Source organism: Lissotriton helveticus, chromosome 3_1 (assembly GCF_964261635.1).
Source record: "Lissotriton helveticus chromosome 3_1, aLisHel1.1, whole genome shotgun sequence".
Lineage (NCBI taxonomy): Eukaryota > Metazoa > Chordata > Amphibia > Caudata > Salamandridae > Lissotriton > Lissotriton helveticus.
Window position 1 is genome coordinate 398483904 of NC_136061.1, and position 25889 is coordinate 398509792.

Below are 25889 nucleotides of genomic sequence, written 5' to 3' on the forward strand. Positions count from 1 at the left end.
AGAGTAGTGAGTGCAGAGTAGTGAGTGCAGAGTAGTGAGTAGTGAGTGCAGAGTAGTGAGTAGTGAGTGCAGAGTAGTGAGTGCAGAGTAGTGAGTAGTGAGTGCAGAGTAGTGAGTAGTGAGTAGTGAGTGCAGAGTAGTGAGTGCAGAGTACTGAGTGCAGAGTAGTGAGTGTAGAGTAGTGAGTGTAGAGTAGTGAGTGTAGAGTAGTGAGTGTAGAGTAGTGAGTGCAGAGTAGTGAGTGTGCAGAGTAGTGAGTGTGCAGAGTAGTGAGTGTGCAGAGTAGTGAGTGGTGAGTGCAGAGTAGTGAGTGCAGAGTAGTGAGTGCAGAGTAGTGAGTGCAGAGTAGTGAGTGGTGAGTGCAGAGTAGTGAGTGGTGAGTGCAGAGTAGTGAGTGGTGAGTGCAGAGTAGTGAGTGCAGAGTAGTGAGTGCAGAGTAGTGAGTGCAGAGTAGTGAGTGCGCAGAGTAGTGAGTGCGCAGAGTAGTGAGTGCAGAGTAGTGAGTGCAGAGTAGTGAGTGCAGAGTAGTGAGTAGTGAGTAGTGAGTGGTGAGTGGTGAGTGCAGAGTAGTGAGTGGTGAGTGCAGAGTAGTGAGTGGTGAGTGCAGAGTAGTGAGTGCAGAGTAGTGAGTAGTGAGTGAAGAGTAGTGAGTAGTGAGTAGTGAGTGGTAAGTGGTGAGTGGTGAGTGCAGAGTAGTGAGTGGTGAGTGCAGAGTAGTGAGTGGTGAGTGCAGAGTAGTGAGTAGTGAGTGCAGAGTAGTGAGTGCAGAGTAGTGAGTGCAGAGTGGTGAGTGGTGAGTGCAGAGTAGTGAGTGGTGAGTGCAGAGTAGTGAGTGCAGAGTAGTGAGTGCAGAGTAGTGAGTGCAGAGTGGTGAGTGGTGAGTGCAGAGTAGTGAGTGGTGAGTGCAGAGTAGTGAGTGGTGAGTGCAGAGTAGTGAGTGCAGAGTAGTGAGTGCAGAGTAGTGAGTGCAGAGTAGTGAGTGCAGAGTAGTGAGTGCAGAGTAGTGAGTAGTGAGTGCAGAGTAGTGAGTAGTGAGTGCAGAATAGTGAGTAGTGAGTGCAGAGTAGTGAGTGTAGAGTACTGAGTAGTGAGTAGTGAGTAGTGAGTGCAGAGTAGTGAGTAGTGAGTGCAGAGTAGTGAGTAGTGAGAGCAGAGTAGTGAGTAGTGAGTGCAGAGTAGTGAGAGCAGAGTAGTGAGTACTGAGTGCAGAGTAGTGAGTGCAGAGTAGTGAGTGCAGAGTAGTGAGTAGTGAGTAGTGAGTGTAGAGTAGTGAGTAGTGAGTGCAGAGTAGTGAGTGCAGAGTAGTGAGTGGTGAGTGCAGAGTAGTGAGTGTAGAATAGTGAGTAGTGAGTGCAGAGTAGTGAGTGCAGAGTAGTGAGTAGTGAGTGCAGAGTAGTGAGTAGTGAGTGCAGAGTAGTGAGTAGTGAGTAGTGAGTGGTGAGTGCAGAGTAGTGAGTGGTGAGTACAGAGTAGTGAGTGGTGAGTGCAGAGTAGTGAGTGCAGAGTAGTGAGTAGTGAGTGCTGAGTAGTGAGTAGTGAGTAGTGAGTGGTGAGTGGTGAATGCAGAGTAGTGAGTGGTGAGTGCAGAGTAGTGAGTGGTGAGTGCAGAGTAGTGAGTAGTGAGTGCAGAGTAGTGAGTGCAGAGTAGTGAGTGCAGAGTGGAGAGTGGTGAGTGCAGAGTAGTGAGTGCAGAGTAGTGAGTGCAGAGTAGTGAGTGCAGAGTAGTGAGTGCAGAGTGGTGAGTGGTGAGTGCAGAGTGGTGAGTGGTGAGTGCAGAGTAGTGAGTGCAGAGTAGTGAGTGCAGAGTAGTGAGTGCAGAGTAGTGAGTGTAGAGTAGTGAGTATTGAGTGCAGAGTAGTGAGTAGTGAGTGCAGAGTAGTGAGTAGTGAGTGCAGAGTAGTGAGTAGTGAGTGCAGAGTAGTGAGTGTAGAGTAGTGAGTGTAGAGTAGTGAGTAGTGAGTAGTGAGTAGTGAGTAGTGAGTGCAGAGTAGTGAGTAGTGAGTGCAGAGTAGTGAGTAGTGAGTGCAGAGTAGTGAGTAGTGAGAGCAGAGTAGTGAGTAGTGAGTGCAGAGTAGTGAGTAGTGAGTGCAGAGTAGTGAGTGCAGAGTAGTGAGTGCAGAGTAGTGAGTGCAGAGTAGTGAGTGCAGAGTAGTGAGTAGTGAGTGTAGAGAGTAGTGAGTGTAGAGTAGTGAGTAGTGAGTGCAGAGTAGTGAGTGCAGAGTAGTGAGTGCAGAGTAGTGAGTAGTGAGTGTAGAGTAGTGAGTAGTGAGTGCAGAGTAGTGAGTAGTGAGTGCAGAGTAGTGAGTAGTGAGTGCAGAGTAGGTAGTAGTGAGTGCAGAGTAGTGAGTGTAGAGTAGTGAGTAGTGAGTGCAGAGTAGTGAGTAGTGAGTGCAGAGTAGTGAGTGCAGAGTAGTGAGTGCAGAGTAGTGACTAGTGAGTGTAGAGTAGTGAGTGCAGAGTAGTGAGTAGTGAGTGTAGAGTAGTGAGTAGTGAGTAGTGAGTGCAGAGTAGTGAGTAGTGAGAGCAGAGTAGTGAGTAGTGAGTGCAGAGTAGTGAGTGTAGAGTAGTGAGTAGTGAGTGCAGAGTAGTGAGTAGTGAGTGCAGAGTAGTGAGTAGTGAGTGCAGAATAGTGAGTGCAGAGTAGTGAGTGCAGAGTAGTGACTAGTGAATGCAGAGTAGTGAGTAGTGAGTGCAGAGTAGTGAGTAGTGAGTGCAGAGTAGTGAGTAGTGAGTGCAGAGTAGTGAGTAGTGAGTGCAGAGTAGTGAGAGCAGAGTAGTGAGTAGTGAGTGCAGAGTAGTGAGAGCAGAGTAGTGAGTAGTGAGTGCAGAGTAGTGAGTGCAGAGTAGTGAGTGAAGAGTAGTGACTAGTGAATGCAGAGTAGTGAGTAGTGAGTGCAGAGTAGTGAGTAGTGAGTGCAGAGTAGTGAGTAGTGAGTGCAGAGTAGTGAGTAGTGAGTGCAGAGTAGTGAGTGCAGAGTAGTGAGTGCAGAGTAGTGAGTAGTGAGTGCAGAGTAGTGAGTGCAGAGTAGTGAGTGCAGAGTAGTGAATGCAGAGTAGTGACTAGTGAATGCAGAGTAGTGAGTAGTGAGTGCAGAGTAGTGAGTAGTGAGTGCAGAGTAGTGAGTAGTGAGTGCAGAGTAGTGAGTGCAGAGTAGTGAGTGCTGAGTAGTGAGTGTAGAGTAGTGAGTAGTGAGTGCAGAGTAGTGAGTAGTAAGTGCAGAGTAGTGAGTAGTGAGTGCAGAGTAGTGAGTGCAGAGTAGTGAGTGCAGAGTAGTGAGTGCAGAGTAGTGAGTGCAGAGTAGTGAGTAGTGAGTAGTGAGTGCAGAGTAGTGAGTAGTGAGTGCAGAGTAGTGAGTAGTGAGTGCAGAGTAGTGAGTAGTGAGAGCAGAGTAGTGAGTAGTGAGTGCAGAGTAGTGAGTGCAGAGTAGAGAGTGCAGAGTAGTGAGTGCAGAGTAGTGAGTAGTGAGTGCAGAGTAGTGAGTGCAGAGTAGTGAGTGCAGAGTAGTGAGTGCAGAGTAGTGAGTGCAGAGTAGTGAGTAGTGAGTGCAGAGTAGTGAGTAGTGAGTGCAGAGTAGTGAGTGCAGAGTAGTGAGTAGTGAGTAGTGAGTGCAGAGTAGTGAGTGCAGATTAGTGAGTGTAGAGTAGTGTGTGTAGAGTAGTGAGTGTAGAGTAGTGAGTGCAGAGTAGTGAGTGTGCAGAGTAGTGAGTGTGCAGAGTAGTGAGTGGTGAGTGCAGAGTAGTGAGTGGTGAGTGCAGAGTAGTGAGTGCAGAGTAGTGAGTGGTGAGTGCAGAGTAGTGAGTGCAGAGTAGTGAGTGCAGAGTAGTGAGTGCAGAGTAGTGAGTGGTGAGTGCAGAGTAGTGAGTGGTGAGTGCAGAGTAGTGAGTGCAGAGTAGTGAGTGCAGAGTAGTGAGTGCAGAGTAGTGAGTGCGCAGAGTAGTGAGTGCGCAGAGTAGTGAGTGCGCAGAGTAGTGAGTGCAGAGTAGTGAGTGCAGAGTAGTGAGTGCAGAGTAGTGAGTAGTGAGTAGTGAGTAGTGAGTAGTGAGTGGTGAGTGCAGAGTAGTGAGTGGTGAGTGCAGAGTAGTGAGTGGTGAGTGCAGAGTAGTGAGTGCAGAGTAGTGAGTAGTGAGTGCAGAGTAGTGAGTAGTGAGTAGTGAGTGGTGAGTGGTGAGTGCAGAGTAGTGAGTGGTGAGTGCAGAGTAGTGAGTGGTGAGTGCAGAGTAGTGAGTAGTGAGTGCAGAGTAGTGAGTGCAGAGTAGTAAGTGCAGAGTGGTGAGTGGTGAGTGCAGAGTAGTGAGTGGTGAGTGCAGAGTAGTGAGTGCAGAGTAGTGAGTGCAGAGTAGTGAGTGCAGAGTAGTGAGTGCAGAGTGGTGAGTGCAGAGTGGTGAGTGGTGAGTGCAGAGTAGTGAGTGGTGAGTGCAGAGTAGTGAGTGGTGAGTGCAGAGTGGTGAGTGCAGAGTAGTGAGTGCAGAGTAGTGAGTGCAGAGTAGTGAGTGCAGAGTAGTGAGTGCAGAGTAGTGAGTAGTGAGTGCAGAATAGTGAGTAGTGAGTGCAGAGTAGTGAGTGTAGAGTACTGAGTAGTGAGTAGTGAGTGCAGAGTAGTGAGTAGTGAGTGCAGAGTAGTGAGTAGTGAGAGCAGAGTAGTGAGTAGTGAGTGCAGAGTAGTGAGAGCAGAGTAGTGAGTAGTGAGTGCAGAGTAGTGAGTGCAGAGTAGTGAGTAGTGAGTGTAGAGTAGTGAGTAGTGAGTGCAGAGTAGTGAGTAGTGAGTGCAGAGTAGTGAGTAGTGAGTGTAGAATAGTGAGTAGTGAGTGCAGAGTAGTGAGTGCAGAGTAGTGAGTAGTGAGTGCAGAGTAGTGAGTAGTGAGTGCAGAGTAGTGAGTAGTGAGTAGTGAGTAGTGAGTGCAGAGTAGTGAGTGGTGAGTACAGAGTAGTGAGTGCAGAGTAGTGAGTAGTGAGTGCTGAGTAGTGAGTAGCGAGTAGTGAGTAGTGAGTGGTGAGTGGTGAGTGGTGAGTGCAGAGTAGTGAGTGGTGAGTGCAGAGTAGTGAGTGGTGAGTGCAGAGTAGTGAGTAGTGAGTGCAGAGTAGTGAGTGCAGAGTAGTGAGTGCAGAGTAGTGAGTGGTGAGTGCAGAGTAGTGAGTGCAGAGTAGTGAGTGCAGAGTAGTGAGTGCAGAGTAGTGAGTGCAGAGTAGTGAGTGCAGAGTGGTGAGTGGTGAGTGCAGAGTAGTGAGTCGTGAGTGCAGAGTAGTGAGTGGTGAGTGCAGAGTAGTGAGTGGTGAGTGCAGAGTAGTGAGTGCAGAGTAGTGAGTGTAGAGTAGTGAGTGTAGAGTAGTGAGTATTGAGTGCAGAGTAGTGAGTAGTGAGTGCAGAGTAGTGAGTAGTGAGTGCAGAGTAGTGAGTAGTGAGTGCAGAGTAGTGAGTGTAGAGTACTGAGTACTGAGTAGTGAGTAGTGAGTAGTGAGTGCAGAGTAGTGAGTAGTGAGTGCAGAGTAGTGAGTGCAGAGTAGTGAGTGCAGAGTAGTGAGTGCAGAGTAGTGAGTGCAGAGTAGTGAGTAGTGAGTGTAGAGTAGTGAGTAGTGAGTGTAGAGTAGTGAGTAGTGAGTGCAGAGTAGTGAGTGCAGAGTAGTGAGTGGTGAGTGCAGAGTAGTGAGTAGTGAGTGCAGAGTAGTGAGTGCAGAGTAGTGAGTGCAGAGTAGTGAGTAGTGAGTGTAGAGTAGTGAGTAGTGAGTGCAGAGTAGTGAGTAGTGAGTGCAGAGTAGTGAGTAGTGAGTGCAGAGTAGTGAGTGTAGAGTAGTGAGTAGTGAGTGCAGAGTAGTGAGTAGTGAGTGCAGAGTAGTGAGTGCAGAGTAGTGAGTGCAGAGTAGTGACTAGTGAGTGTAGAGTAGTGAGTGCAGAGTAGTGAGTAGTGAGTGTAGAGTAGTGAGTAGTGAGTAGTGAGTGCAGAGTAGTGAGTAGTGAGTGCAGAGTAGTGAGTAGTGAGTGCAGAGTAGTGAGTGTAGAGTAGTGAGTAGTGAGTGCAGAGTAGTGAGTAGTGAGTGCAGAGTAGTGAGTAGTGAGTGCAGAATAGTGAGTGCAGAGTAGTGAGTGCAGAGTAGTGACTAGTGAATGCAGAGTAGTGAGTAGTGAGTGTAGAGTAGTGAGTAGTGAGTGCAGAGTAGTGAGTAGTGAGTGCAGAGTAGTGAGTAGTGAGTGCAGAGTAGTGAGTAGTGAGTGCAGAGTAGTGAGAGCAGAGTAGTGAGTAGTGAGTGCAGAGTAGTGAGAGCAGAGTAGTGAGTGCAGAGTAGTGAGTAGTGAGTGCAGAGTAGTGAGTGCAGAGTAGTGAGTGCAGAGTAGTGAGTGCAGTGTAGTGAGTGCAGAGTAGTGAGTGCAGAGTAGTGACTAGTGAATGCAGAGTAGTGAGTAGTGAGTGCAGAGTAGTGAGTAGTGAGTGCAGAGTAGTGAGTAGTGAGTGCAGAGTAGTGAGTAGTGAGTGCAGAGTAGTGAGTGCAGAGTAGTGAGTGCAGAGTAGTGAGTAGTGAGTGCAGAGTAGTGAGTGCAGAGTAGTGAGTGCAGAGTAGTGACTAGTGAATGCAGAGTAGTGAGTAGTGAGTGCAGAGTAGTGAGTAGTGAGTGCAGAGTAGTGAGTAGTGAGTGCAGAGTAGTGAGTAGTGAGTGCAGAGTAGTGAGTGCTGAGTAGTGAGTGTAGAGTAGTGAGTAGTGAGTGCAGAGTAGTGAGTAGTAAGTGCAGAGTAGTGAGTAGTGAGTGCAGAGTAGTGAGTGCAGAGTAGTGAGTGCAGAGTAGTGAGTGCAGAGTAGTGAGTAGTGAGTAGTGAGTGCAGAGTAGTGAGTAGTGAGTGCAGAGTAGTGAGTAGTGAGTGCAGAGTAGTGAGTGAAGAGTAGTGAGTACTGAGTGCAGAGTAGTGAGTGCAGAGTAGTGAGTAGTGAGTGCAGAGTAGTGAGTGCAGAGTAGTGAGTAGTGAGTGCAGAGTAGTGAGTGCAGAGTAGTGAGTTGTGAGTGCAGAGTAGTGAGTAGTGAGTGCAGAGTAGTGAGTGCAGAGTAGTGAGTAGTGAGTGCAGAGTAGTGAGTGCAGAGTAGTGAGTGCAGAGTAGTGAGTAGTGAGTGCAGAGTAGTGAGCGCAGAGTAGTGAGTAGTGAGTGCAGAGTAGTGAGTGCAGAGTAGTGAGTGCAGAGTAGTGAGTGCAGAGTAGTGAGTGCAGAGTAGTGAGTGCAGAGTAGTGAGTAGTGAGTGCAGAGTAGTGAGTGCAGAGTAGTGAGTGCAGAGTAGTGAGTGCAGAGTGGTGAGTGCAGAGTGGTGAGTGGTGAGTGCAGAGTAGTGAGTGCAGAGTAGTGAGTGCAGAGTAGTGAGTGCAGAGTAGTGAGTGCAGAGTAGTGAGTGCAGAGTAGTGAGTAGTGAGTGTAGAGTAGTGAGTAGTGAGTGTAGAGTAGTGAGTAGTGAGTGCAGAGTAGTGAGTGCAGAGTAGTGAGTAGTGAGTAGTGAGTGCAGAGTAGTGAGTGCAGAGTAGTGAGTGCAGAGTAGTGAGTAGTGAGTAGTGAGTACAGAGTAATGAGTAGTGAGTGCAGAGTAGTGAGTAGTGAGTGCAGAGTAGTGAGTGTAGAGTAGTGAGTAGTGAGTGCAGAGTAGTGAGTGCAGAGTAGTGAGTGCAGAGTAGTGACTAGTGAGTGTAGAGTAGTGAGTGCAGAGTAGTGAGTAGTGAGTGTAGAGTAGTGAGTAGTGAGTAGTGAGTGCAGAGTAGTGAGTAGTGAGTGCAGAGTAGTGAGTAGTGAGTGCAGAGTAGTGAGTGTAGAGTAGTGAGTAGTGAGTGCAGAGTAGTGAGTAGTGAGTGCAGAGTAGTGAGTAGTGAGTGCAGAATAGTGAGTGCAGAGTAGTGAGTGCAGAGTAGTGACTAGTGAATGCAGAGTAGTGAGTAGTGAGTGTAGAGTAGTGAGTAGTGAGTGCAGAGTAGTGAGTAGTGAGTGCAGAGTAGTGAGTAGTGAGTGCAGAGTAGTGAGTAGTGAGTGCAGAGTAGTGAGAGCAGAGTAGTGAGTAGTGAGTGCAGAGTAGTGAGAGCAGAGTAGTGAGTGCAGAGTAGTGAGTGCAGAGTAGTGAGTGCAGTGTAGTGAGTGCAGAGTAGTGAGTGCAGAGTAGTGACTAGTGAATGCAGAGTAGTGAGTAGTGAGTGCAGAGTAGTGAGTAGTGAGTGCAGAGTAGTGAGTAGTGAGTGCAGAGTAGTGAGTAGTGAGTGCAGAGTAGTGAGTAGTGAGTGCAGAGTAGTGAGTGCAGAGTAGTGAGTAGTGAGTGCAGAGTAGTGAGTGCAGAGTAGTGAGTGCAGAGTAGTGACTAGTGAATGCAGAGTAGTGAGTAGTGAGTGCAGAGTAGTGAGTAGTGAGTGCAGAGTAGTGAGTAGTGAGTGCAGAGTAGTGAGTAGTGAGTGCAGAGTAGTGAGTGCTGAGTAGTGAGTGTAGAGTAGTGAGTAGTGAGTGCAGAGTAGTGAGTAGTAAGTGCAGAGTAGTGAGTAGTGAGTGCAGAGTAGTGAGTGCAGAGTAGTGAGTGCAGAGTAGTGAGTAGTGAGTAGTGAGTGCAGAGTAGTGAGTAGTGAGTGCAGAGTAGTGAGTAGTGAGTGCAGAGTAGTGAGTGAAGAGTAGTGAGTACTGAGTGCAGAGTAGTGAGTGCAGAGTAGTGAGTAGTGAGTGCAGAGTAGTGAGTGCAGAGTAGTGAGTAGTGAGTGCAGAGTAGTGAGTGCAGAGTAGTGAGTTGTGAGTGCAGAGTAGTGAGTAGTGAGTGCAGAGTAGTGAGTGCAGAGTAGTGAGTAGTGAGTGCAGAGTAGTGAGTGCAGAGTAGTGAGTGCAGAGTAGTGAGTGCAGAGTAGTGAGTAGTGAGTGCAGAGTAGTGAGCGCAGAGTAGTGAGTAGTGAGTGCAGAGTAGTGAGTGCAGAGTAGTGAGTGCAGAGTAGTGAGTGCAGAGTAGTGAGTGCAGAGTAGTGAGTAGTGAGTGCAGAGTAGTGAGTGCAGAGTAGTGAGTGCAGAGTGGTGAGTGCAGAGTAGTGAGTGGTGAGTGCAGAGTAGTGAGTGCAGAGTAGTGAGTGCAGAGTAGTGAGTGCAGAGTAGTGAGTGCAGAGTAGTGAGTAGTGAGTGCAGAATAGTGAGTAGTGAGTGCAGAGTAGTGAGTGTAGAGTACTGAGTAGTGAGTAGTGAGTAGTGAGTGCAGAGTAGTGAGTAGTGAGTGCAGAGTAGTGAGTAGTGAGAGCAGAGTAGTGAGTGCAGAGTAGTGAGAGCAGAGTAGTGAGTAGTGAGTGCAGAGTAGTGAGTGCAGAGTAGTGAGTAGTGAGTAGTGAGTGTAGAGTAGTGAGTGCAGAGTAGTGAGTAGTGAGTGCAGAGTAGTGAGTGCAGAGTAGTGAGTGCAGAGTAGTGAGTGCAGAGTGGTGAGTGCAGAGTGGTGTGTGGTGAGTGGTGAGTGCAGAGTAGTGAGTGGTGAGTGCAGAGTAGTGAATGGTGAGTGCAGAGTAGTGAGTGCAGAGTAGTGAGTAGTGAGTAGTGAGTGCAGAGTAGTGAGTAGTGAGTGCAGAGTAGTGAGTAGTGAGTGCAGAATAGTGAGTAGTGAGTGCAGAGTAGTGAGTGTAGAGTACTGAGTAGTGAGTAGTGAGTAGTGAGTAGTGAGTGCAGAGTAGTGAGTAGTGAGTGCAGAGTAGTGAGTAGTGAGAGCAGAGTAGTGAGTGCAGAGTAGTGAGAGCAGAGTAGTGAGTAGTGAGTGCAGAGTAGTGAGTGCAGAGTAGTGAGTGCAGAGTAGTGAGTAGTGAGTAGTGAGTGTAGAGTAGTGAGTAGTGAGTGCAGAGTAGTGAGTAGTGAGCGCAGAGTAGTGAGTAGTGAGTGTAGAATAGTGAGTAGTGAGTGCAGAGTAGTGAGTGCAGAGTAGTAAGTAGTGAGTGCAGAGTAGTGAGTAGTGAGTAGTGAGTAGTGAGTAGTGAGTGGTGAGTGGTGAGTGCAGAGTAGTGAGTGGTGAGTACAGAGTAGTGAGTAGTGAGTGCAGAGTAGTGAGTAGTGAGTGCAGAGTAGTGAGTAGTGAGAGCAGAGTAGTGAGTAGTGAGTGCAGAGTAGTGAGTGCAGAGTAGTGAGTAGTGAGTGCAGAGTAGTGAGTGCAGAGTAGTGAGTGCAGAGTAGTGAGTGCAGAGTAGTGAGTAGTGAGTGTAGAGAGTAGTGAGTGTAGAGTAGTGAGTAGTGAGTGCAGAGTAGTGAGTGCAGAGTAGTGAGTAGTGAGTGTAGAGTAGTGAGTAGTGAGTGCAGAGTAGTGAGTAGTGAGTGCAGAGTAGTGAGTAGTGAGTGCAGAGTAGGTAGTAGTGAGTGCAGAGTAGTGAGTGTAGAGTAGTGAGTAGTGAGTGCAGAGTAGTGAGTAGTGAGTGCAGAGTAGTGAGTGCAGAGTAGTGAGTGCAGAGTAGTGACTAGTGAGTGTAGAGTAGTGAGTGCAGAGTAGTGAGTAGTGAGTGTAGAGTAGTGAGTAGTGAGTAGTGAGTGCAGAGTAGTGAGTAGTGAGAGCAGAGTAGTGAGTAGTGAGTGCAGAGTAGTGAGTGTAGAGTAGTGAGTAGTGAGTGCAGAGTAGTGAGTAGTGAGTGCAGAGTAGTGAGTAGTGAGTGCAGAATAGTGAGTGCAGAGTAGTGAGTGCAGAGTAGTGACTAGTGAATGCAGAGTAGTGAGTAGTGAGTGCAGAGTAGTGAGTAGTGAGTGCAGAGTAGTGAGTAGTGAGTGCAGAGTAGTGAGTAGTGAGTGCAGAGTAGTGAGAGCAGAGTAGTGAGTAGTGAGTGCAGAGTAGTGAGAGCAGAGTAGTGAGTAGTGAGTGCAGAGTAGTGAGTGAAGAGTAGTGACTAGTGAATGCAGAGTAGTGAGTAGTGAGTGCAGAGTAGTGAGTAGTGAGTGCAGAGTAGTGAGTAGTGAGTGCAAAGTAGTGAGTAGTGAGTGCAGAGTAGTGAGTGCAGAGTAGTGAGTGCAGAGTAGTGAGTAGTGAGTGCAGAGTAGTGAGTGCAGAGTAGTGAGTGCAGAGTAGTGAATGCAGAGTAGTGACTAGTGAATGCAGAGTAGTGAGTAGTGAGTGCAGAGTAGTGAGTAGTGAGTGCAGAGTAGTGAGTAGTGAGTGCAGAGTAGTGAGTGCAGAGTAGTGAGTGCTGAGTAGTGAGTGTAGAGTAGTGAGTAGTGAGTGCAGAGTAGTGAGTAGTAAGTGCAGAGTAGTGAGTAGTGAGTGCAGAGTAGTGAGTGCAGAGTAGTGAGTGCAGAGTAGTGAGTGCAGAGTAGTGAGTGCAGAGTAGTGAGTAGTGAGTAGTGAGTGCAGAGTAGTGAGTAGTGAGTGCAGAGTAGTGAGTAGTGAGTGCAGAGTAGTGAGTAGTGAGAGCAGAGTAGTGAGTAGTGAGTGCAGAGTAGTGAGTGCAGAGTAGAGAGTGCAGAGTAGTGAGTGCAGAGTAGTGAGTAGTGAGTGCAGAGTAGTGAGTGCAGAGTAGTGAGTGCAGAGTAGTGAGTGCAGAGTAGTGAGTGCAGAGTAGTGAGTAGTGAGTGCAGAGTAGTGATTAGTGAGTGCAGAGTAGTGAGTGCAGAGTAGTGAGTAGTGAGTAGTGAGTGCAGAGTAGTGAGTGCAGATTAGTGAGTGTAGAGTAGTGTGTGTAGAGTAGTGAGTGTAGAGTAGTGAGTGCAGAGTAGTGAGTGTGCAGAGTAGTGAGTGTGCAGAGTAGTGAGTGGTGAGTGCAGAGTAGTGAGTGGTGAGTGCAGAGTAGTGAGTGCAGAGTAGTGAGTGGTGAGTGCAGAGTAGTGAGTGCAGAGTAGTGAGTGCAGAGTAGTGAGTGCAGAGTAGTGAGTGGTGAGTGCAGAGTAGTGAGTGGTGAGTGCAGAGTAGTGAGTGCAGAGTAGTGAGTGCAGAGTAGTGAGTGCAGAGTAGTGAGTGCGCAGAGTAGTGAGTGCGCAGAGTAGTGAGTGCGCAGAGTAGGGAGTGCAGAGTAGTGAGTGCAGAGTAGTGAGTGCAGAGTAGTGAGTAGTGAGTAGTGAGTAGTGAGTAGTGAGTGGTGAGTGCAGAGTAGTGAGTGGTGAGTGCAGAGTAGTGAGTGGTGAGTGCAGAGTAGTGAGTGCAGAGTAGTGAGTAGTGAGTGCAGAGTAGTGAGTAGTGAGTGGTGAGTGGTGAGTGGTGAGTGCAGAGTAGTGAGTGGTGAGTGCAGAGTAGTGAGTAGTGAGTGCAGAGTAGTGAGTGCAGAGTAGTAAGTGCAGAGTGGTGAGTGGTGAGTGCAGAGTAGTGAGTGGTGAGTGCAGAGTAGTGAGTGCAGAGTAGTGAGTGCAGAGTAGTGAGTGCAGAGTAGTGAGTGCAGAGTGGTGAGTGCAGAGTGGTGAGTGGTGAGTGCAGAGTAGTGAGTGGTGAGTGCAGAGTAGTGAGTGGTGAGTGCAGAGTAGTGAGTGGTGAGTGCAGAGTAGTGAGTGCAGAGTAGTGAGTGCAGAGTAGTGAGTGCAGAGTAGTGAGTGCAGAGTAGTGAGTAGTGAGTGCAGAATAGTGAGTAGTGAGTGCAGAGTAGTGAGTGTAGAGTACTGAGTAGTGAGTAGTGAGTGCAGAGTAGTGAGTAGTGAGTGCAGAGTAGTGAGTAGTGAGTGCAGAGTAGTGAGTAGTGAGTGCAGAGTAGTGAGTAGTGAGAGCAGAGTAGTGAGTAGTGAGTGCAGAGTAGTGAGAGCAGAGTAGTGAGTAGTGAGTGCAGAGTAGTGAGTGCAGAGTAGTGAGTGCAGAGTAGTGAGTAGTGAGTGTAGAGTAGTGAGTAGTGAGTGCAGAGTAGTGAGTAGTGAGTGCAGAGTAGTGAGTAGTGAGTGTAGAATAGTGAGTAGTGAGTGCAGAGTAGTGAGTGCAGAGTAGTGAGTAGTGAGTGCAGAGTAGTGAGTAGTGAGTGCAGAGTAGTGAGTAGTGAGTAGTGAGTAGTGAGTGGTGAGTGCAGAGTAGTGAGTGGTGAGTACAGAGTAGTGAGTGCAGAGTAGTGAGTAGTGAGTGCTGAGTAGTGAGTAGCGAGTAGTGAGTAGTGAGTGGTGAGTGGTGAGTGGTGAGTGCAGAGTAGTGAGTGGTGAGTGCAGAGTAGTGAGTGGTGAGTGCAGAGTAGTGAGTAGTGAGTGCAGAGTAGTGAGTGCAGAGTAGTGAGTGCAGAGTAGTGAGTGGTGAGTGCAGAGTAGTGAGTGCAGAGTAGTGAGTGCAGAGTAGTGAGTGCAGAGTAGTGAGTGCAGAGTGGTGAGTGGTGAGTGCAGAGTAGTGAGTCGTGAGTGCAGAGTAGTGAGTGGTGAGTGCAGAGTAGTGAGTGGTGAGTGCAGAGTAGTGAGTGCAGAGTAGTGAGTGCAGAGTAGTGAGTGCAGAGTAGTGAGTGTAGAGTAGTGAGTGTAGAGTAGTGAGTATTGAGTGCAGAGTAGTGAGTAGTGAGTGCAGAGTAGTGAGTAGTGAGTGCAGAGTAGTGAGTAGTGAGTGCAGAGTAGTGAGTATAGAGTACTGAGTACTGAGTAGTGAGTAGTGAGTAGTGAGTGCAGAGTAGTGAGTAGTGAGTGCAGAGTAGTGAGTGCAGAGTAGTGAGTGCAGAGTAGTGAGTGCAGAGTAGTGAGTGCAGAGTAGTGAGTAGTGAGTGTAGAGTAGTGAGTAGTGAGTGTAGAGTAGTGAGTAGTGAGTGCAGAGTGGTGAGTGCAGAGTAGTGAGTGGTGAGTGCAGAGTAGTGAGTAGTGAGTGCAGAGTAGTGAGTGCAGAGTAGTGAGTGCAGAGTAGTGAGTGCAGAGTAGTGAGTAGTGAGTGTAGAGTAGTGAGTAGTGAGTGCAGAGTAGTGAGTAGTGAGTGCAGAGTAGTGAGTAGTGAGTGCAGAGTAGTGAGTGTAGAGTAGTGAGTAGTGAGTGCAGAGTAGTGAGTAGTGAGTGCAGAGTAGTGAGTGCAGAGTAGTGAGTGCAGAGTAGTGACTAGTGAGTGTAGAGTAGTGAGTGCAGAGTAGTGAGTAGTGAGTGTAGAGTAGTGAGTAGTGAGTAGTGAGTGCAGAGTAGTGAGTAGTGAGTGCAGAGTAGTGAGTAGTGAGTGCAGAGTAGTGAGTGTAGAGTAGTGAGTAGTGAGTGCAGAGTAGTGAGTAGTGAGTGCAGAGTAGTGAGTAGTGAGTGCAGAATAGTGAGTGCAGAGTAGTGAGTGCAGAGTAGTGACTAGTGAATGCAGAGTAGTGAGTAGTGAGTGTAGAGTAGTGAGTAGTGAGTGCAGAGTAGTGAGTAGTGAGTGCAGAGTAGTGAGTAGTGAGTGCAGAGTAGTGAGTAGTGAGTGCAGAGTAGTGAGAGCAGAGTAGTGAGTAGTGAGTGCAGAGTAGTGAGAGCAGAGTAGTGAGTGCAGAGTAGTGAGTAGTGAGTGCAGAGTAGTGAGTGCAGAGTAGTGAGTGCAGAGTAGTGAGTGCAGTGTAGTGAGTGCAGAGTAGTGAGTGCAGAGTAGTGACTAGTGAATGCAGAGTAGTGAGTAGTGAGTGCAGAGTAGTGAGTAGTGAGTGCAGAGTAGTGAGTAGTGAGTGCAGAGTAGTGAGTAGTGAGTGCAGAGTAGTGAGTGCAGAGTAGTGAGTGCAGAGTAGTGAGTAGTGAGTGCAGAGTAGTGAGTGCAGAGTAGTGAGTGCAGAGTAGTGACTAGTGAATGCAGAGTAGTGAGTAGTGAGTGCAGAGTAGTGAGTAGTGAGTGCAGAGTAGTGAGTAGTGAGTGCAGAGTAGTGAGTAGTGAGTGCAGAGTAGTGAGTGCTGAGTAGTGAGTGTAGAGTAGTGAGTAGTGAGTGCAGAGTAGTGAGTAGTAAGTGCAGAGTAGTGAGTAGTGAGTGCAGAGTAGTGAGTGCAGAGTAGTGAGTGCAGAGTAGTGAGTGCAGAGTAGTGAGTAGTGAGTAGTGAGTGCAGAGTAGTGAGTAGTGAGTGCAGAGTAGTGAGTAGTGAGTGCAGAGTAGTGAGTGAAGAGTAGTGAGTACTGAGTGCAGAGTAGTGAGTGCAGAGTAGTGAGTAGTGAGTGCAGAGTAGTGAGTGCAGAGTAGTGAGTAGTGAGTGCAGAGTAGTGAGTGCAGAGTAGTGAGTTGTGAGTGCAGAGTAGTGAGTAGTGAGTGCAGAGTAGTGAGTGCAGAGTAGTGAGTAGTGAGTGCAGAGTAGTGAGTGCAGAGTAGTGAGTGCAGAGTAGTGAGTAGTGAGTGCAGAGTAGTGAGCGCAGAGTAGTGAGTAGTGAGTGCAGAGTAGTGAGTGCAGAGTAGTGAGTGCAGAGTAGTGAGTGCAGAGTAGTGAGTGCAGAGTAGTGAGTGCAGAGTAGTGAGTGCAGAGTAGTGAGTAGTGAGTGCAGAGTAGTGAGTGCAGAGTAGTGAGTGCAGAGTAGTGAGTGCAGAGTGGTGAGTGCAGAGTGGTGAGTGGTGAGTGCAGAGTAGTGAGTGCAGAGTAGTGAGTGCAGAGTAGTGAGTGCAGAGTAGTGAGTGCAGAGTAGTGAGTGCAGAGTAGTGAGTAGTGAGTGTAGAGTAGTGAGTAGTGAGTGTAGAGTAGTGAGTAGTGAGTGCAGAGTAGTGAGTGCAGAGTAGTGAGTAGTGAGTAGTGAGTGCAGAGTAGTGAGTGCAGAGTAGTGAGTGCAGAGTAGTGAGTAGTGAGTGTAGAGTAGTGAGTAGTGAGTACAGAGTAATGAGTAGTGAGTGCAGAGTAGTGAGTAGTGAGTGCAGAGTAGTGAGTGTAGAGTAGTGAGTAGTGAGTGCAGAGTAGTGAGTGCAGAGTAGTGAGTGCAGAGTAGTGAGTGCAGAGTAGTGACTAGTGAGTGTAGAGTAGTGAGTGCAGAGTAGTGAGTAGTGAGTGTAGAGTAGTGAGTAGTGAGTAGTGAGTGCAGAGTAGTGAGTAGTGAGTGCAGAGTAGTGAGTAGTGAGTGCAGAGTAGTGAGTGTAGAGTAGTGAGTAGTGAGTGCAGAGTAGTGAGTAGTGAGTGCAGAGTAGTGAGTAGTGAGTGCAGAATAGTGAGTGCAGAGTAGTGAGTGCAGAGTAGTGACTAGTGAATGCAGAGTAGTGAGTAGTGAGTGTAGAGTAGTGAGTAGTGAGTGCAGAGTAGTGAGTAGTGAGTGCAGAGTAGTGAGTAGTGAGTGCAGAGTAGTGAGTAGTGAGTGCAGAGTAGTGAGAGCAGAGTAGTGAGTAGTGAGTGCAGAGTAGTGAGAGCAGAGTAGTGAGTGCAGAGTAGTGAGTGCAGAGTAGTGAGTGCAGTGTAGTGAGTGCAGAGTAGTGAGTGCAGAGTAGTGACTAGTGAATGCAGAGTAGTGAGTAGTGAGTGCAGAGTAGTGAGTAGTGAGTGCAGAGTAGTGAGTAGTGAGTGCAGAGTAGTGAGTAGTGAGTGCAGAGTAGTGAGTAGTGAGTGCAGAGTAGTGAGTAGTGAGTGCAGAGTAGTGAGTGCAGAGTAGTGAGTAGTGAGTGCAGAGTAGTGAGTGCAGAGTAGTGAGTGCAGAGTAGTGACTAGTGAATGCAGAGTAGTGAGTAGTGAGTGCAGAGTAGTGAGTAGTGAGTGCAGAGTAGTGAGTAGTGAGTGCAGAGTAGTGAGTGCTGAGTAGTGAGTGTAGAGTAGTGAGTAGTGAGTGCAGAGTAGTGAGTAGTGAGTGCAGAGTAGTGAGTAGTGAGTGCAGAGTAGTGAGTGCAGAGTAGTGAGTGCAGAGTAGTGAGTAGTGAGTAGTGAGTGCAGAGTAGTGAGTAGTGAGTGCAGAGTAGTGAGTAGTGAGTGCAGAGTAGTGAGTGAAGAGTAGTGAGTACTGAGTGCAGAGTAGTGAGTGCAGAGTAGTGAGTAGTGAGTGCAGAGTAGTGAGTGCAGAGTAGTGAGTAGTGAGTGCAGAGTAGTGAGTGCAGAGTAGTGAGTTGTGAGTGCAGAGTAGTGAGTAGTGAGTGCAGAGTAGTGAGTGCAGAGTAGTGAGTAGTGAGTGCAGAGTAGTGAGTGCAGAGTAGTGAGTGCAGAGTAGTGAGTGCAGAGTAGTGAGTAGTGAGTGCAGAGTAGTGAGCGCAGAGTAGTGAGTAGTGAGTGCAGATTAGTGAGTGCAGAGTAGTGAGTGCAGAGTAGTGAGTGCAGAGTAGTGAGTGCAGAGTAGTGAGTAGTGAGTGCAGAGTAGTGAGTGCAGAGTAGTGAGTGCAGAGTGGTGAGTGCAGAGTAGTGAGTGGTGAGTGCAGAGTAGTGAGTGCAGAGTAGTGAGTGCAGAGTAGTGAGTGCAGAGTAGTGAGTGCAGAGTAGTGAGTAGTGAGTGCAGAATAGTGAGTAGTGAGTGCAGAGTAGTGAGTGTAGAGTACTGAGTAGTGAGTAGTGAGTAGTGAGTGCAGAGTAGTGAGTAGTGAGTGCAGAGTAGTGAGTAGTGAGAGCAGAGTAGTGAGTGCAGAGTAGTGAGAGCAGAGTAGTGAGTAGTGAGTGCAGAGTAGTGAGTGCTGAGTAGTGAGTAGTGAGTAGTGAGTGTAGAGTAGTGAGTGCAGAGTAGTGAGTAGTGAGTGCAGAGTAGTGAGTGCAGAGTAGTGAGTGCAGAGTAGTGAGTGCAGAGTGGTGAGTGCAGAGTGGTGAGTGGTGAGTGCAGAGTAGTGAGTGGTGAGTGCAGAGTAGTGAATGGTGAGTGCAGAGTAGTGAGTGCAGAGTAGTGAGTGCAGAGTAGTGAGTGCAGAGTAGTGAGTAGTGAGTGCAGAGTAGTGAGTAGTGAGTGCAGAATAGTGAGTAGTGAGTGCAGAGTAGTGAGTGTAGAGTACTGAGTAGTGAGTAGTGAGTAGTGAGTAGTGAGTGCAGAGTAGTGAGTGCAGAGTAGTGAGTAGTGAGAGCAGAGTAGTGAGAGCAGAGTAGTGAGTGCAGAGTAGTGAGAGCAGAGTAGTGAGTAGTGAGTGCAGAGTAGTGAGTGCAGAGTAGTGAGTGCAGAGTAGTGAGTAGTGAGTGCAGAGTAGTGAGTGTAGAGTACTGAGTAGTGAGTAGTGAGTAGTGAGTAGTGAGTGCAGAGTAGTGAGTAGTGAGTGCAGAGTAGTGAGTAGTGAGAGCAGAGTAGTGAGTGCAGAGTAGTGAGAGCAGAGTAGTGAGTAGTGAGTGCAGAGTAGTGAGTGCAGAGTAGTGAGAGCAGAGTAGTGAGTAGTGAGTGCAGAGTAGTGAGTGCAGAGTAGTGAGTGCAGAGTAGTGAGTTGTGAGTGCAGAGTAGTGAGTAGTGAGTGCAGAGTAGTGAGTGCAGAGTAGTGAGTAGTGAGTGCAGAGTAGTGAGTGCAGAGTAGTGAGTGCAGAGTAGTGAGTGCAGAGTAGTGAGTAGTGAGTGCAGAGTAGTGAGCGCAGAGTAGTGAGTAGTGAGTGCAGATTAGTGAGTGCAGAGTAGTGAGTGCAGAGTAGTGAGTGCAGAGTAGTGAGTGCAGAGTAGTGAGTAGTGAGTGCAGAGTAGTGAGTGCAGAGTGGTGAGTGCAGAGTAGTGAGTGGTGAGTGCAGAGTAGTGAGTGCAGAGTAGTGAGTGCAGAGTAGTGAGTGCAGAGTAGTGAGTGCAGAGTAGTGAGTAGTGAGTGCAGAATAGTGAGTAGTGAGTGCAGAGTAGTGAGTGTAGAGTACTGAGTAGTGAGTAGTGAGTAGTGAGTGCAGAGTAGTGAGTAGTGAGTGCAGAGTAGTGAGTAGTGAGAGCAGAGTAGTGAGTGCAGAGTAGTGAGAGCAGAGTAGTGAGTAGTGAGTGCAGAGTAGTGAGTGCTGAGTAGTGAGTAGTGAGTAGTGAGTGTAGAGTAGTGAGTGCAGAGTAGTGAGTAGTGAGTGCAGAGTAGTGAGTGCAGAGTAGTGAGTGCAGAGTAGTGAGTGCAGAGTGGTGAGTGCAGAGTGGTGAGTGGTGAGTGCAGAGTAGTGAGTGGTGAGTGCAGAGTAGTGAATGGTGAGTGCAGAGTAGTGAGTGCAGAGTAGTGAGTGCAGAGTAGTGAGTGCAGAGTAGTGAGTAGTGAGTGCAGAGTAGTGAGTAGTGAGTGCAGAATAGTGAGTAGTGAGTGCAGAGTAGTGAGTGTAGAGTACTGAGTAGTGAGTAGTGAGTAGTGAGTAGTGAGTGCAGAGTAGTGAGTAGTGAGTGCAGAGTAGTGAGTAGTGAGAGCAGAGTAGTGAGTGCAGAGTAGTGAGAGCAGAGTAGTGAGTAGTGAGTGCAGAGTAGTGAGTGCAGAGTAGTGAGTGCAGAGTAGTGAGTAGTGAGTAGTGAGTGTAGAGTAGTGAGTAGTGAGTGCAGAGTAGTGAGTAGTGAGCGCAGAGTAGTGAGTAGTGAGTGTAGAATAGTGAGTAGTGAGTGCAGAGTAGTGAGTGCAGAGTAGTAAGTAGTGAGTGCAGAGTAGTGAGTAGTGAGTAGTGAGTAGTGAGTAGTGAGTGGTGAGTGGTGAGTGCAGAGTAGTGAGTAGTGAGTGGTGAGTACAGAGTAGTGAGTGGTGAGTGCAGAGTAGTGAGTGCAGAGTAGTGAGTAGTGAGTGCTGAGTAGTGAGTAGTGAGTAGTGAGTAGTGAGTAGTGAGTGGTGAGTGGTGAGTGCAGAGTAGTGAGTGGTGAGTGCAGAGTAGTGAGTGGTGAGTGCAGAGTAGTGAGGAGTGAGTGCAGAGTAGTGAGTGCAGAGTAGTGAGTGCAGAGTAGTGAGTGCAGAGTGGTGAGTGGTGAGTGCAGAGTAGTGAGTGCAGAGTAGTGAGTGCAGAGTAGTGAGTGCAGAGTAGTGAGTGCAGAGTAGTGAGTGCAGAGTGGTGAGTGCAGAGTAGTGAGTGCAGCGTGCAGAGTTGTGAGTGGTGAGTGCAGAGTAGTGAGTGGTGAGTGCAGAGTGGTGAGTGCAGAGTAGTGAGTGCAGAGTGGTGAGTGCAGAGTGGTGAGTGCAGAGTGGTGAGTGGTGAGTGGTGAGTGCAGAGTAGTGAGTGGTGAGTGCAGAGTAGTGAGTGGTGAGTACTGAGTAGTGAGTAGTGAGTAGTGAGTGCAGAGTAGTGAGTAGTGAGTGCAGAGTAGTGAGTAGTGAGAGCAGAGTAGTGAGTGCAGAGTAGTGAGAGCAGAGTAGTGAGTAGTGAGTGTAGAGTAGTGAGTAGTGAGTGCAGAGTAGTGAGTGCAGAGTAGTGAGTAGTGAGTGCAGAGTAGTGAGTAGTGAGTGTAGAATAGTGAGTAGTGAGTGCAGAGTAGTGAGTGCAGAGTAGTGAGTAGTGAGTGCAGAGTAGTGAGTGCAGAGTAGTGAGTAGTGAGAGCAGAGTAGTGAGTGCAGAGTAGTGAGTGCAGAGTAGTGAGTAGTGAGTGTAGAGTAGTGAGTAGTGAGTGCAGAGTAGTGAGTGCAGAGTAGTGAGTAGTGAGTGCAGAGTAGTGAGTAGTGAGTGTAGAATAGTGAGTAGTGAGTGCAGAGTAGTGAGTGCAGAGTAGTGAGTAGTGAGTGCAGAGTAGTGAGTAGTGAGTAGTGAGTAGTGAGTGGTGAGTGCAGAGTAGTGAGTGGTGAGTACAGAGTAGTGAGTGGTGAGTGCAGAGTAGTGAGTGCAGAGTAGTGAGTAGTGAGTGCTGAGTAGTGAGTAGTGAGTAGTGAGTAGTGAGTAGTGAGTGGTGAGTGGTGAGTGCAGAGTAGTGAGTGGTGAGTGCAGAGTAGTGAGTGGTGAGTGCAGAGTAGTGAGTAGTGAGTGCAGAGTAGTGAGTGCAGAGTAGTGAGTGCAGAGTGGTGAGTAGTGAGTGCAGAGTAGTGAGTAGTGAGTGCAGAGTAGTGAGTGTAGAGTACTGAGTAGTGAGTAGTGAGTAGTGAGTGCAGAGTAGTGAGTAGTGAGTGCAGAGTAGTGAGTAGTGAGAGCAGAGTAGTGAGTGCAGAGTAGTGAGAGCAGAGTAGTGAGTAGTGAGTGCAGAGTAGTGAGTGCAGAGTAGTGAGTAGTGAGTAGTGAGTGTAGAGTAGTGAGTGCAGAGTAGTGAGTAGTGAGTGCAGAGTAGTGAGTGCAGAGTAGTGAGTGCAGAGTGGTGAGTGCAGAGTGGTGTGTGGTGAGTGGTGAGTGCAGAGTAGTGAGTGGTGAGTGCAGAGTAGTGAATGGTGAGTGCAGAGTAGTGAGTGCAGAGTAGTGAGTGCAGAGTAGTGAGTGCAGAGTAGTGAGTAGTGAGTGCAGAGTAGTGAGTAGTGAGTGCAGAATAGTGAGTAGTGAGTGCAGAGTAGTGAGTGTAGAGTACTGAGTAGTGAGTAGTGAGTAGTGAGTAGTGAGTGCAGAGTAGTGAGTAGTGAGTGCAGAGTAGTGAGTAGTGAGAGCAGAGTAGTGAGTGCAGAGTAGTGAGAGCAGAGTAGTGAGTAGTGAGTGCAGAGTAGTGAGTGCAGAGTAGTGAGTAGTGAGTAGTGAGTGTAGAGTAGTGAGTAGTGAGTGCAGAGTAGTGAGTGCAGAGTAGTGAGTAGTGAGCGCAGAGTAGTGAGTAGTGAGTGTAGAATAGTGAGTAGTGAGTGCAGAGTAGTGAGTGCAGAGTAGTGAGTAGTGAGTGCAGAGTAGTGAGTAGTGAGTAGTGAGTAGTGAGTAGTGAGTGGTGAGTGGTGAGTGCAGAGTAGTGAGTGGTGAGTACAGAGTAGTGAGTGGTGAGTGCAGAGTAGTGAGTGCAGAGTAGTGAGTAGTGAGTGCTGAGTAGTGAGTAGTGAGTAGTGAGTAGTGAGTAGTGAGTGGTGAGTGGTGAGTGCAGAGTAGTGAGTGGTGAGTGCAGAGTAGTGAGTGGTGAGTGCAGAGTAGTGAGTAGTGAGTGCAGAGTAGTGAGTGCAGAGTAGTGAGTGCAGAGTGGTGAGTGGTGAGTGCAGAGTAGTGAGTGCAGAGTAGTGAGTGCAGAGTAGTGAGTGCAGAGTAGTGAGTGCAGAGTGGTGAGTGCAGAGTAGTGAGTGCAGCGTGCAGAGTTGTGAGTGGTGAGTGCAGAGTAGTGAGTGGTGAGTGCAGAGTGGTGAGTGCAGAGTAGTGAGTGCAGAGTAGTGAGTGCAGAGTGGTGAGTGCAGAGTGGTGAGTGGTGAGTGGTGAGTGCAGAGTAGTGAGTGGTGAGTGCAGAGTAGTGAGTGGTGAGTACTGAGTAGTGAGTAGTGAGTAGTGAGTAGTGAGTGCAGAGTAGTGAGTAGTGAGTGCAGAGTAGTGAGTAGTGAGAGCAGAGTAGTGAGTGCAGAGTAGTGAGAGCAGAGTAGTGAGAGCAGAGTAGTGAGTAGTGAGTGCAGAGTAGTGAGTGCAGAGTAGTGAGTGCAGAGTAGTGAGTAGTGAGTGTAGAGTAGTGAGTAGTGAGTGCAGAGTAGTGAGTGCAGAGTAGTGAGTAGTGAGTGCAGAGTAGTGAGTAGTGAGTGTAGAATAGTGAGTAGTGAGTGCAGAGTAGTGAGTGCAGAGTAGTGAGTAGTGAGTGCAGAGTAGTGAGTAGTGAGTAGTGAGTAGTGAGTAGTGAGTGGTGAGTGCAGAGTAGTGAGTGGTGAGTACAGAGTAGTGAGTGGTGAGTGCAGAGTAGTGAGTGCAGAGTAGTGAGTAGTGAGTGCTGAGTAGTGAGTAGTGAGTAGTGAGTAGTGAGTGGTGAGTGGTGAGTGCAGAGTAGTGAGTGGTGAGTGCAGAGTAGTGAGTGGTGAGTGCAGAGTAGTGAGTAGTGAGTGCAGAGTAGTGAGTGCAGAGTAGTGAGTGCAGAGTGGTGAGTGGTGAGTGCAGAGTAGTGAGTGCAGAGTAGTGAGTGCAGAGTAGTGAGTGCAGAGTAGTGAGTGCAGAGTAGTGAGTGCAGAGTGGTGAGTGCAGAGTAGTGAGTGCAGCGTGCAGAGTTGTGAGTGGTGAGTGCAGAGTAGTGAGTGGTGAGTGCAGAGTGGTGAGTGCAGAGTAGTGAGTGCAGAGTAGTGAGTGCAGAGTGGTGAGTGGTGAGTGGTGAGTGGTGAGTGCAGAGTAGTGAGTGGTGAGTGCAGAGTAGTGAGTGGTGAGTGCAGAGTAGTGAGTGCAGAGTAGTGAGTGCAGAGTAGTGAGTGCAGAGTAGTGAGTGCAGAGTAGTGAGTGCAGAGTAGTGAGTGCAGAGTAGTGAGTAGTGAGTGCAGAGTAGTGAGTAGTGAGTGCAGAATAGTGAGTAGTGAGTGCAGAGTAGTGAGTGTAGAGTACTGAGTAGTGAGTAGTGAGTGCAGAGTAGTGAGTAGTGAGTGCAGAGTAGTGAGTAGTGAGAGCAGAGTAGTGAGTGCAGAGTAGTGAGAGCAGAGTAGTGAGTAGTGAGTGCAGAGTAGTGAGTGCAGAGTAGTGAGTGCAGAGTAGTGAGTAGTGAGTGTAGAGTAGTGAGTAGTGAGTGCAGAGTAGTGAGTGCAGAGTAGTGAGTAGTGAGTGCAGAGTAGTGAGTAGTGAGTGTAGAATAGTGAGTAGTGAGTGCAGAGTAGTGAGTAGTGAGTGCAGAGTAGTGAGTAGTGAGTAGTGAGTAATGAGTGCAGAGTAGTGAGTGGTGAGTACAGAGTAGTGAGTGGTGAGTGCAGAGTAGTGAGTGCAGAGTAGTGAGTAGTGAGTGCTGAGCAGTGAGTAGTGAGTAGTGAGTAGTGAGTAGGGAGTGGTGAGTGGTGAGTGCAGAGTAGTGAGTGGTGAGTGCAGAGTAGTGAGTGGTGAGTGCAGAGTAGTGAGTAGTGAGTGCAGAGTAGTGAGTGCAGAGTGGTGAGTGGTGAGTGCAGAGTAGTGAGTGCAGAGTAGTGAGTGCAGAGTAGTGAGTGCAGAGTAGTGAGTGCAGAGTAGTGAGTGCAGAGTGGTGAGTGGTGAGTGCAGAGTAGTGAGTGGTGAGTGCAGAGTAGTGAGTGGTGAGTGCAGAGTAGTGAGTGGTGAGTGCAGAGTAGTGAATGCAGAGTAGTGAGTGCAGAGTAGTGAGTGCAGAGTAGTGAGTGTAGAGTAGTGAGTGTAGAGTAGTGAGTAGTGAGTATTGAGTGCAGAGTAGTGAGTAGTGAGTGCAGAGTAGTGAGTAGTGAGTGCAGAGTAGTGAGTGCAGAGTAGTGAGTAGTGAGTAGTGAGTAGTGAGTGCAGAGTAGTGAGTGCAGATTAGTGAGTGTAGAGTAGTGTGTGTAGAGTAGTGAGTGTAGAGTAGTGAGTGCAGAGTAGTGAGTGTGCAGAGTAGTGAGTGTGCAGAGTAGTGAGTGTGCAGAGTAGTGAGTGGTGAGTGCAGAGTAGTGAGTGGTGAGTGCAGAGTAGTGAGTGCAGAGTAGTGAGTGGTGAGTGCAGAGTAGTGAGTGCAGAGTAGTGAGTGCAGAGTAGTGAGTGCAGAGTAGTGAGTGGTGAGTGCAGAGTAGTGAGTGGTGAGTGCAGAGTAGTGAGTGCAGAGTAGTGAGTGCAGAGTAGTGAGTGCGCAGAGTAGTGAGTGCGCAGAGTAGTGAGTGCGCAGAGTAGTGAGTGCAGAGTAGTGAGTGCAGAGTAGTGAGTGCAGAGTAGTGAGTAGTGAGTAGTGAGTAGTGAGTGGTGAGTGCAGAGTAGTGAGTGGTGAGTGCAGAGTAGTGAGTGGTGAGTGCAGAGTAGTGAGTGCAGAGTAGTGAGTAGTGAGTGCAGAGTAGTGAGTAGTGAGTAGTGAGTGGTGAGTGGTGAGTGCAGAGTAGTGAGTGGTGAGTGCAGAGTAGTGAGTGGTGAGTGCAGAGTAGTGAGTAGTGAGTGCAGAGTAGTGAGTGCAGAGTAGTAAGTGCAGAGTGGTGAGTGGTGAGTGCAGAGTAGTGAGTGGTGAGTGCAGAGTAGTGAGTGCAGAGTAGTGAGTGCAGAGTAGTGAGTGCAGAGTGGTGAGTGCAGAGTGGTGAGTGGTGAGTGGTGAGTGCAGAGTAGTGAGTGGTGAGTGCAGAGTAGTGAGTGGTGAGTGCAGAGTAGTGAGTGGTGAGTGCAGAGTAGTGAGTGGTGAGTGCAGAGTAGTGAGTGCAGAGTAGTGAGTAGTGAGTAGTGAGTAGTGAGTGGTGAGTGCAGAGTAGTGAGTGGTGAGTGCAGAGTAGTGAGTGGTGAGTGCAGAGTAGTGAGTGCAGAGTAGTGAGTAGTGAGTGCAGAGTAGTGAGTAGTGAGTAGTGAGTGGTGAGTGGTGAGTGCAGAGTAGTGAGTGGTGAGTGCAGAGTAGTGAGTGGTGAGTGCAGAGTAGTGAGTAGTGAGTGCAGAGTAGTGAGTGCAGAGTAGTAAGTGCAGAGTGGTGAGTGGTGAGTGCAGAGTAGTGAGTGGTGAGTGCAGAGTAGTGAGTGCAGAGTAGTGAGTGCAGAGTAGTGAGTGCAGAGTAGTGAGTGCAGAGTGGTGAGTGCAGAGTGGTGAGTGGTGAGTGGTGAGTGCAGAGTAGTGAGTGGTGAGTGCAGAGTAGTGAGTGGTGAGTGCAGAGTAGTGAGTGGTGAGTGCAGAGTAGTGAGTGCAGAGTAGTGAGTGCAGAGTAGTGAGTGCAGAGTAGTGAGTAGTGAGTGCAGAGTAGTGAGTAGTGAGTGCAGAATAGTGAGTAGTGAGTGCAGAGTAGTGAGTGTAGAGTACTGAGTAGTGAGTAGTGAGTAGTGAGTGCAGAGTAGTGAGTAGTGAGTGCAGAGTAGTGAGTAGTGAGAGCAGAGTAGTGAGTAGTGAGTGCAGAGTAGTGAGAGCAGAGTAGTGAGTAGTGAGTGCAGAGTAGTGAGTGCAGAGTAGTGAGTGCAGAGTAGTGAGTAGTGAGTGTAGAGTAGTGAGTAGTGAGTGCAGAGTAGTGAGTGCAGAGTAGTGAGTAGTGAGTGCAGAGTAGTGAGTAGTGAGTGTAGAATAGTGAGTAGTGAGTGCAGAGTAGTGAGTGCAGAGTAGTGAGTAGTGAGTGCAGAGTAGTGAGTAGTGAGTGCAGAGTAGTGAGTAGTGAGTAGTGAGTAGTGAGTGGTGAGTGCAGAGTAGTGAGTGGTGAGTACAGAGTAGTGAGTGGTGAGTGCAGAGTAGTGAGTGCAGAGTAGTGAGTAGTGAGTGCTGAGTAGTGAGTAGTGAGTAGTGAGTGGTGAGTGGTGAGTGCAGAGTAGTGAGTGGTGAGTGCAGAGTAGTGAGTGGTGAGTGCAGAGTAGTGAGTAGTGAGTGCAGAGTAGTGAGTGCAGAGTA